This window comes from Zosterops lateralis (assembly GCF_965231275.1).
Source record: "Zosterops lateralis genome assembly, chromosome: 4".
In the NCBI taxonomy this organism is placed as follows: Eukaryota; Metazoa; Chordata; class Aves; order Passeriformes; family Zosteropidae; genus Zosterops; species Zosterops lateralis.
This window is the reverse complement of record NC_139765.1, coordinates 24,411,855-24,423,463: the sequence shown is the minus strand read 5'-3', so window position 1 is coordinate 24,423,463 and position 11,609 is coordinate 24,411,855.

Sequence of the window (11,609 nt, the reverse complement as noted above, 5' to 3'; positions counted from 1 at the left end):
AGCTTCAGGAGGTGGTGTAAAACATAATCCAATCCAGTTCTGTAGATCTGTCATTTCACTGGAGAAAAATAGTTGGAGAACTAAATTGCAGCTCCCATCAAACAACATAAAACATGCAAGTGTTCCTTTAGGCACAGGTGGCTTCCGATGGACATGGTTATGGCAGTTGAAGCTGGAGGTGGAATATGGAGGCAGAGTATGAGGTGGTGTGGCAGAAGCACCTCTAGGCACAAGTACCTGCAGTGACAGCCTTGGCTGCCAGTGCTCTGCACTTCTGCTGTGCAGTCAGTAGAAACTGTGTTCCATTCCAAAATTGTGTAAATTCATTTCAAGAGAACTTAACAGAAAGTATTTTCATCGTCAGGTGAAAAACAGATCTTCTCCCTATATTTTTGATGCTATTTTTGAGAGAAGAGAGAAAGGAAAGATGATTACAAAAGACAGCAGCAGAGAGGATCATCTATCTTAGCCAAGTTCTGTCATGGGTAATTCTGTCCTTGGCTCAATTTAGGACATTGAAATTTAGTCACGTGCTCTTCTTTCTCTGTCCCACCTCACACTTTGACTGAAGGTAGGAAGTCCTTGTAGCATCTTAGAGATTGCAAAGCAAGTGGTTTCTAGGGTATCTGTGATGTTTGGGATGAATTCTGCTCCAATTTGTGTTCTAAAACACGTTTCTTGCCATTACAGGTTGCCTGTATGTATAGGAGGGGAGAATTTAACACATTTTAACTGATTCATTAATGTTATTCATGTGTGTGTATATATATATATGTATATCAATATATCATATAATAGAAATGCTATTCACTAAGCCTCAGTTAGGAGGATGACAACTGATAGGGTGTTCTTTTTGTCTTATGTAATGTTGAATTGCTGAGTGTTTGCTGCCAGAGTTGGCTGTACTTTGCTGGAAGAGTCTCTATCAAACAATTTTCTGGCTGCACTGAAGAAAGTTTTTAAAACCTGAAAGCTGGTGCATACCCTTTGTGGGAAGAAAAACAGGATTTACCTCCAGTCTGACCAAGAGGAATAGAGCATGCTTCACTGCTGCACTGCAAAGCTTCTTGGCAGATTAATCCTTCTTTACATGTCTTACTGCTCACATGCTGAGGAAGGAAAAGAGGGAGTGCTGACCCTGCTCCTTGCTGGACTTTTGTTGTAAAGACAGGTAAACCGTACATTCAGAGGAAAAAACACGTGAGCTTTCACAACTGGGACATTCCTTGCACAGGCATCTGTTGAAAAATGTATTAATTGCCATCAATGGAGTTATTTTTACACCACATGTCAGCTCAGCTGGTGAGCATGGGGAGGAGAGCACAGGGCTGTAGGAGAGAGGGAGCTATATAGGAGGCCTGTAGTGTTTATGCCCATTGTTGGGGTTTGTCTTCTTTTTAAATTCTTTTTTTATCAATGTGATTAAAAGCAAAGAAGAATGAAGGTGATGTGGTGAAGAAGATGGGTATTAAACCAGTTGTTTTTATGTAATTGTTTAATCACCTAATCTAAAATGCTGAATTTTGTGTCTGCAAAGGGTATTTTGTGGGCATTATAAACCTCTCTCTGCTTCTTGCAGTCTTTCACAGCAGAAACAGAGGTTTGAGGGCATGGTCTAATGGTCTATGTGGGCTGAAAAGCCTTCTTGAAAGCAAGTTTTGGTACGGAGAGAGGCCAGGTCTATCTCTTGCACAAATAAAGCTGTGCATGGCTGCATGGTCTGTACAGGGCTGTTGATGCTGACCTAGTGTAAAACTTGACCAGTGTGTAACTTATATAACTTACATAATATGTATAACTTACAGGTTTTGGTAGCACTAGATAAAAGAGGATAGCTTTAGGATTCAATGAACAACAGCAAAAGAGCTTTTTTGAACTGGCACTGTACCATGCAATAAACTGCCTGCTAGAGACTTATTTTAACTTTTATTATTCCTTTGCTTTGTGTTTAAAAGAAATGGACTCAAGAACTTTCTGGAAAATGATAAGTAAAAAGAGATCTCTCCACCTTTTTGTTTTGCTTACAACTTTTTTCTCTGCTGTTTGTAGCAATGTAGTGAATTAGTCAGAGCAGCCCGGAGCACAGCACAGCCACTTCAAGGTAAGGGGCAGAAGCTTGTGCAAAGGTGGATTTATTTCTGTCCTCTGCAGTCAGGGAAATTATCCTCCAGTTACTGCAGCTGGAGGAGAGGGAAGAAAAGGAATTTGGTGGTGGTCCAGATCAGAAAGCCCAGCAAGACAAGAATCCTCATAACTTGCAGCAATGGAAATGTGAAGTGATAACAAGGCCAGAATCTATCTGTGGGCGATTCTGCAGCACATTTCCAGATTCTGGTGTAGCACTTTGCACAGTGGATCCCAGCTCACGGGGGTGCTATCGCAGCAGTAATTAACTACACAGTTCACAGCCCCATTTCATCTGTACCAGTGGTGAGAGGCTTCATTTTAACAATCCCTGACTGAAATCTTGGGTGCATATTTTGGAGCTGGAAGGGTCTGGATAGTCAGGGGGTTTGCTTGTAGAATACATTACTCAGCATTTTTCATTTGCTCTGTTGCTTTCTATGACTTTTCAAACCAGCTGAAGAAAATAATAGGTATGTCTAGCTTGCTGGTATTTGCATTTGGATTTGCAACCAAAATTGCATGAGGCAGTTAGAAAGTCTCCCAAATGTGGCAATATGCCAGATTGTAAGACAGTTGAAAAGAACTTCAGAAGCACAGACAGTTACTGGTCGCACTGGGAACAGCACCTCGGGGAAGCAGATTTTAACTTCAGGAAAAACCTCTTAACAATGTTGCATTTGTAGCTTTATCTCTAATGCCAAACACCAGATTGATTCATATGTGCTGAGTTCAGGGATATGTATGCAGAATGGGCCTAGAATCTGTCCAGGTTTATCCATAGGAAAACACATTTTTCTGACTTCATCCAGTGCTCAGTTCCCACTGGAGGGTTACAATTGTTATCCAGCTGTCGTCACAGTGCACGTCGATCTTATTCTTAGTAACAGCTAATCTCTTCTATACTCTGACATCCACATATGGAGAATGAGGTTGGTTTTTTCCCCCGATAGGATTTATTTCGAAGTAGAGACAAATACCAGCCAGACTTTGGCTGGCTTCACTGTGGATTCCTTGCTGAAAATTGTCAGTTTACAATTCTTGGCTTGGCCTTTCTGACCTTCGTCTGTGATGAGCAGAAGATTTCAGCATGTCTGGGTGGATTCAAGATGTGATAGGGCCTCCCGTAATTGTTTCATTATCTCAGCTGAGTGATGGCACATCAAGGCCCAGAGTTGCTGTTTTGAACAAATTCCTTTGTCGTGTTGGTTTGGGAAGTTCATTGTTCTGCTTGAGGAGTCATGGTGACTTGATGCAAAAGTTTTATGAAGTGCTGTCTTTCATGAATGCTGATGTGAGAAAACTGATCTGATGGATATCTTTCCTCAGGCACATATCCATGCAGTCCCAAGCCTCAGTCACCTGCTGCGTACAAAACAATGAATGTCTTCATTTCTTTTGAATTATTTCTCTTAGGCTTTCTTTGTAGCCATGAATCAGGCATACTTTGACACTACTATTTTCTAATTTTGAAATTCCCCGAATTACAGAAGGCAATGTATGGGTTTTATATCTTTTTCACATGACAACCTTTTATCTTAGTCTTTCCATAATATTTTGAAAGATATAAGTTGAAGATTTCATATGATGCTTTCAAAATTCTCAAAGTATACATCAAGAATAAAGCAGAGTGTTCCAAAAAACCTGAAATATTGTGTTTAGTGGATATATTTAGTGTTTGGAGGATAAAATGGGAAAAAATTCTATTTTCCTCATAAGCAGAGAGGAGAAGAAAAAATGGAGAAAGAATCAGTAAGATTTATTTCTGTGTTGATTTTCTCTGGAACAAATACGTGTCAGGTTTTTTTTAAAGCTGAAGGAGAAACATTCATGGAAGCCCAGTGGCTCCTGTGTACAAGATGTTAACTGCTCCTGTGGTGTGTCACAAACTTTCATATTATTAAAAACTATGAACATATGCATATTCATATAGATAAAAACTATATTAATTTGTGAAGCTCAACAACCTATCTCATTCCCCTTCTCCATGATAATTCTGTTTTATTCCTGCGTTGTTAGAAGGGGCTCAACCCAAGGATCCAGAGAGTAGTGCCAGTTATTATTTGTAGTTTTGATGTATTCTGTTCACGATGGGGTTTGGGATGTGTCCTGCAAAGAAGGTGGTCAGACGCCAGGAGGTGGCAGCCAAGCCCCACTGCCCTGCCTCGCTCTCCCTCGCTGCCAGGAACCCAAGCAGAGGGACTTTTCTGTGAGCCAAAAGAAATCAAATTACAATCCGAAGATTTGGAACTTTTGCCTGGAGAGAGGGCACACCAGAAGCTGGGAAGCAGAAGAGGGTCAATGCCATTCTGTGTAGTAAGGTATTTCCTTGCTGGATGGTGGTGGGTGCTTGCACTTGGCCTATGCTGTGTGCGTCCAATGCTGCTGGTACACATTGGTGAGGTTAATTTTTTTCCTTGGTGTCATTATAGCATTACAGTGAATTAAAACCTTAGGTGAATCTCAGGCCTTTGTTTCAATACAGGCAAAATTTATGTTTGTTGCCATGTCAGAACATTAATGAATTGAATGTTGCCTATTGCCTTGGATGCTGCTGGGCAGGAAAAGAAAATCTCCAGTTTAAAAACTATATGTTTAATCAAAGTGAGAGACTATTTGGTGGGAAGAAAAAGAAATGGACAAGTGGTGGGTTTCAGTGCAAGACATTTCAGAGGGTGAGAGTGAAACCCATGGATTTACAGGAAATGGAAAAATTAACTTGCAAGAAGGAAGAATTTGTAATGTGTGTGTTGCAAAAGGTTGTCTGAACTCAGGCCACCCCAGGAATGTGGTAGGATCATATTTCTATATTGCTGCCACCAACACCAAAACCTGCCATTGTCATGTTTTTTTCATAGATTTGGCATGGTTCTATGAGACAAAGTGAATTACTTAGGCTGACAAAAGTAGATGTTGCTATGTGTGATTGTTGGTATTGCCCATGTTTCTTACTAGCACTTGGCTTAAGGATATCACCAAATAATTTCACACTGCCGCCAACATCTATGATTTTAGTCTCTGCTTTCTTGTTTGTGCAATTTAGTCCCTGCCAGTGACCTGAGCCTAGAGCCATCTTCCTCTGCCCAGCTACAACTTCTCCCTAGCTCTCCTCCTGCCCGTATATACTCCTCCTTTTCTCCTGAGGAGTTACTTGCTAGTTGCATTAGAAGGTCAAAGGTGAATGAGGCCCAATCTCTGTGGAAAGTACACTTTTATCAGTTATGAAAGCCTGTATGGTTTTTGTAGAGTGGCCGTAGTTGCTGACTTCCTCTGTTTGAGCTGACAAAGGCTTCAAAGCATTGTGTTAAGAAAACTGACTCTTTGCAACAAGAACTGTTCCAGGCAGCCACTTCTCCCGTTGCTTTCGGAGAGGAATTCAGGTTAGTTTCCACAGGGCAGTGATCTAATATTCTATACATTGGAAGAAATGAAAAGTCAAAAGTCATCTGTTAAGTGAACAACAAAATTACCTTGAACTGCTTTATTCTATCCTGACAGACTATATTGCTCTGTCATTTTCTCTTAATGGAAAGAACTGTGTGGTTCTGGAAGGCAAAGGAAGGGAAAAATAATGTAGGCGAGAAAGGACATGCTTGTCAAAAAGCTCCTTTGCAGCACTGCTCTACAAACATAATTAATGTTAAAACAGCATTAATGAATTTTGATTGTCCCTTCCTAGCTGCTGGAGCAGCTAATGTGATGTATGATATGACACCTGAGCATGAAGCTGGTCTTTCCAATGCCACACAAAATGACATCCAACTGCCCTTGGCAGATGATGGCAGAAGCTATGGCCTGTGGCATGAGGATGATGGGTCCCAGTAAGTGACTAGTGGCTGTGTGCAATCTGGGCCATGTGGTTTAGTGGGTGCAGGCATTGTCCAACATCCACCTGTCTCTACAAAATGTAGTATACGGCATACAGTGCAGTTTGCTCCATGTGAAGAGACCATGAGTAAGTAGTTCCTCAAGAAGGTCTAGGGGCCAGCAAACTCAACAGTGTGGGCTCTGTGATCTTCCAGCTGTCTTAGTGTGGTTCAGATCATGTATACCTTTCTCAGGTGTCTCATGCTGAGCAGAAAAGGGAACATGTGCTTGATTTTACAGCAAATTGTGGTCTTTCTGTTTGTCTCATCTGTAAAATGAGGATAACATCTGACCCCCTTCTCATGAGGAGAGGCCTTTATGCAAGTAATTTTCTTGTTCAGTGCTTTGGGTTTAATACAAATACCATGTGAATATGGCCTGTTTTTAAGCTGGAAAAGTAAGCTGTCTCAATGTTGACTTTTGGAGTGATCACTGCTGACACAGCACTATCATCTTGCAGAGAGGTGGCCAAATCAAGGTCAGGGCAGGTTATAAGGCAAACAAGGTCTGTCTCAGAGAGCTTGCAAATCAGGTTTGCTTTCAGCATCCTGTCTGCCCTGGTGGTCCCTACTGATAATACAATTACCTGAAAGGAGGTTGTGTACAGGTGGGCATTGGTCTCTTCTCCCAGAGAAGAGACTGACAAGAGGAAATGGTGTCAAGTTGCACCAGGGCATGTTTAGATTTGATATTGGAAAAATTTCTTCACTGAAAGAGGGATCAAATATTGGAACAGACTTCCCAGGGAAGTGTTGAATTCACTAACCTTGGAAGTTGTCAAAAGAATGTAGAATGTGTAGATGTGGTGCTTAGGAACAATGTTTATTGGTGGTCTTTCCAACCTAAACAATTCTATGATTTCATTCTCCAATGTAGACACAGCTGCCGAAAGTCCCCTTGTTCACTAACCACACAGTGAGAGATGTGAACACAGCATATCTCCTGTTTCTTCTAACACAGGTGGAAGTGCTTAGAAAAGTCTTGGGTTGTCACCAGGAGAGACTTCAAATAACCCAGGACAGAAGTTTAACATCTTTCTTCTCTTGGCCATGGTGAGACTTACGGCTGGAGAAGTGTGCTGAGACCTCTCAGGTGGTGAGGGATTGGTTTTGAGGGGTGGTTTTTGGAGATCTCCTGAACCTCAACAACTCTGCCCAGAGATTTAGTAAGCACAGGAATTCACCCTCTGACTTCTGCCTTGATTAGCCAGGATGAGTTCAACTATTTCTGGACTGGAAGCTGCACTGCACCAGCACTGTTAATCACTGATAATGATTTATTCCTGCCCTGTCTTGCAAGGAGTCTGCTAAGAGAAGCCAAAAAGCATGGGAATATGAAAACTGCCTTCCTCCTGGTCTCCTCCTGATTATCCTTCTTATAGTGAGTTTGTATTTTCTCTCTGTCATTGCAGTGATCACTACTATGGAATATAGGTAAAAATGTAAGAAATGAAAGTATGGTTTAAACTCAGAATTGTTTCAGTACAGGAATCCTGGAAAGGCGAGTTTGGCACACTAGTCACACAGAAGACATTAGAGATCATCTTCCTAGCTCTTTTACTGAGAAGAGGTCTGGCAGGAATGAGGACAGTCTCTATCAAGCTGTTATTTTATACTCCTCTCTAGTGTTGATAATTTAAAAACACGCAAACAGAAAAGGAAGGGAGGGCTTCCTTTCCTCTTTCCAACTCATTCTGAATGGCTGGAGTTATGTATGCAAAATAGAAGTGCAATTTTTCTCTCTGCTGTTCAGTCATAGGATGCGAGGCTGGGATAAAAGAGAGTCAACTGGATGAACTAATTCTCTTCAGGAGAGAATTAGGAGTTTTACAGAAAACAAGTAATCTTTTCTTTTGTTCTTTTCCATAGTAGATTCATAAAAAACCTCAAAAAATATAGAAGCTAAAATATTTGGGCATTTTTCCTGTGGTTGTCCTTATCTGGACTGTCACAGCACTCAAGGGAGCTGCCTCATTTAGATCTTTTATAAGTCAAGTGGGATGAATCAAAGAGCAACTTTGGCCCAAGAGTGCTTAGCAGAGTGTTCCCTACTGCTTTTCCCAAGGTGAGAGCATGTGGTCCAGGACACCAAAGGGAAGACTCCACTGTGTGCAGCCAGGGAACAAGTTCAGGTTTCTGAGCAATCACACGAGCAGCTGATGGACAGTTTTCATTTGCCACCTCCCTGTGCTCACTACCAATATTTCATGTCTGACATTGAATGCATTTCTTTTCCTCCCAGGCTAAGCTGGGGTGGGTGATCTGGGCAGTCTGTGGTACAGTGGGAGCAGGTTGCCTGCAGGTGGGAGTTGAGTGGCTCCCTGTCCTGAAGGGAAGGGAACGAAACCATTACCTCTCCTGCCCCCTTCCAGTGCTGTCAGGCAAGCTTGCCCCTAAGGTGGCCCACAGTCAGAAACATCTGAAAACTCTTAGCATGGGTCAGTGGTTGAATTCTAAAATTTCACATATGCACCAGAAAACAAAAGAAAAATAAATCTGTGGCTTCTTCTGTAATACTCAAAAGAGCTTGGAGTTCTTGTCTGAAGTGAGAGCTAGTCTTGTGAAATTTGGGCTGTTTGGTGAAAAGTACTGGATAGCTCTGATTTGTGATCCTGATTGTGAAAAGTTGTGGGATCAGGCTTGATTTTTTTCAAAGCAAATACCTCTTGTTCTCTTGTTCTGATTTAATTCTCAGGTCTCTGAGTTGAAGTCTGACAGCAGCTACACATCTCGTATCAAATAGCATATTTAGGTCACTGATAGAAAAAATCCTCATATTAAGGAGTGTGTAAAGATCACTGATACAAAATCTGTGGTGGGTAGCTTAAGCAGTTTTGAAATACAGGATTTCTGTGGCGAGTCACATACGTACGTTCCACCTCCCTTCACAATCTAGACCACTTCATCAAGGCAGAGTGGGAGAAGCTGTCACTACATCCCTGTGAGCCAAAGCTCATCCAGACAGAGCAGTTTCTGCTGTTCCTGGCTGGGATGGGCAAGGATCCAGTTCTTCCTTATGTGAAGGTTCCTGCCCCATGGCAGTTTCATAACATGCTTTCAGGGCCTCTCAGTATCCCCTCTGGTATTCCCCAGTGATAGAAGAGGAAAGAAATCCAGCCAGGTTTTGTTTGCACAGGAAGGTATTCAGGAGCAGTTATCAAAATTAATTTCCTGAGTGTGTAATTGCAGGAACAGGCAAGCCCACGTGTGCTTTTCAGGTTAAGTCATGTAATTCTGTAATTCTTGTCAGCTCTCTCACAGGCAGATGTGTCCATGAGGGGCTGAAAACCCCATGGCAGGGAGAGCCAGAGGCTCTTCTGCTGCTGATACATCTGCCTTTTTTCTGGGCCTTTCTTTTCACAGCTTATACTTTCTTTACCCAAGCAAAAAAAAAAAGACAAAAAAAACTAAACAGCCCCCAAAATAAAACAAAACAAAAACAAAAACCAAGACAAACAAACAAAAAACCCAAACTAAACTAACCTAAATCTTCCTGGAAACATTCAAACATGCAGAAAAATAAAAGAAGTAGAAGGCAGCCAAAGCAGCCTTTCTGGAGACTGATTTCTAATGCCACCATTAAAAAATCAGCAGTTACACCCCCTCCTGCACAGGTGAGGATCAGTGCTAGCCTGAGCTGGGAACCTCCCAGAAGAGAAGGGCAGGGTAGAATAGGCACAGTGTGTTGCCTTGAAAGTGAGCAGGCAGCTAACCTGTGGCCAAACCTGCTGCCATTTCTGTCTCCTGTTTGTACTGCAGCCTGTCTGCTGCTGTGATCACCTGCCAGCTCCTCCCTCTCACCCCAGAGGCCCTACAGAGGCTTGGAGGCTGCCATTATTGTTACCATCATCATCATAATTTTCTTCCTATGCACGGATCCAGTAGCATCCCAGCCTCCTAGACTGGCTTTGTGATCAGCCTCCAAAAAACACTGTGCTGGAATCTTAGGTAAGTATCCTTCCCTTCCTTTCCCTTCCTGACCTTGCTCCTGGTGGACTTTCTGTCCACCTCGTATCTGTGTAGTTGTTATCAATTCCCAGCTCCTATGTGCTCAACAGCCTCATGCCCCTTCCCTATGGTGTTTCTCTCTGGTTGGCTGCTCCCCCAGCTGACCCAAGGGACACCAGTTATTGTCAAGTTTGGAGTCTGACCCCACGGACATGCACATCCACCCGTGGCCCAAAGAAGCGTAGAGAGGTTAAAAGTGCAAATGGATGGGCTCTTTGTTCTGGGCTTTGAAGTTCAGGCACAGGTTCCCCTCTCTCTTTTAGTTGTGCTTAGTAACAAAAGCCTTCTTTGCCCATCCTCACCATCATTCACTGCCTCCAGCATTTCATGCCTATATGGTTTTGCTTCCTTTGCTTCCTCCTGCCAACCCACCTTCCTACTAATTCTGCTTTGTGCTGAAATTCTGATCTCTTGGGCAATTGGTAGCTTCACCCTCTCAGTGTGCCTGCAGCCCCACAGCCAGCGAGAAGGATATGCTTAAAGAAAAGTCCAGCTGTTTCAGCAGGTGTCAGACATCGTTTGTGTACAAAAGCTGTTGATGAAGAGGGCACCCGCCCAAAAGTTAGACAGGAAAGAAGGAAACTAAGTCATTTTTTGTACAACGTATCACTTTTCATTGTGAGTACCCACCTGAGGGCTGCTGGGCGAGAGTCAACAGAACCCTTCAGAGGAGGTGTTGTGAGGACCTGTGGCAGTGATTTCTTCTCTCCTGCTTTTCTCATTCATCTCCCCTCTCTCTGTTTTTCCAACCCATCACTTTCTCTTACTCAGCTAATTTTGTGCTGATTCAGCTATCCTTGTCAGGAGCTCAGGCTGCAGTGCCAGCTTGTGACTGCCTCTGTGTTAGGACCCTTTCCTGCTTTAGGGGTCCCTACAGGAAGTGAGTACTGCACTTTGATTTCTCTCTGAGTTCTCAAAATATCTGGGATGTTCAAATCATAGAATCATAGAATGTTTGGGGTTAGAAGGGACCTTTAAAAATTATCTAGTTCAACCTCCCTGCAATGAGCAGAGATACCTTCAATTGCACCAGTTTACCCAGTGGCTTTGCCACAGTTTGACCTTGAATCCTTCCAGGGATGGGGCATCTACCGCCTCTCTGGGCAACCTGTTGCACCGTTTCAACACTCTTGTTGTAAAAAACTTCTACCTTATTGAAGTTGATCCTCCTTCAGTTTATCCCTTGTTCTATTGCAACAGACCCTGATAAAATGTTTGTCCTCATCTTACTTCAAGGCTCATGTCACGTACTGAAAGGCTGCAATAAGGTTTCCCATGAGCCCTCTTTTCTCCAGGACTGGGGCGGTCGAAGTGCTCCAGGAGCCAAACTGCTGCTCCTTTGCCTTCCCTCTGCTCCCTCAGGTCCTCTGGGAGCAGCTGTGAGCCAGTGTGCTGGAGGGGATCTGCTGCCAAAACCAGTTTATTTTTTCTGCTATACTGTGGTGACTGCCATGGGATGACAAAACCTCCTCAGAGTAGCTAGACAATAGCAAAGAGAGTTTTTCAGGGTTCTTTATTTTATTTATTGGTTATTTTAGTCATTACTTCACTGATGAAGTTGAATACATTTATTTTTAACGATAAAATTTAAGCTTATTTCACACTGAATTT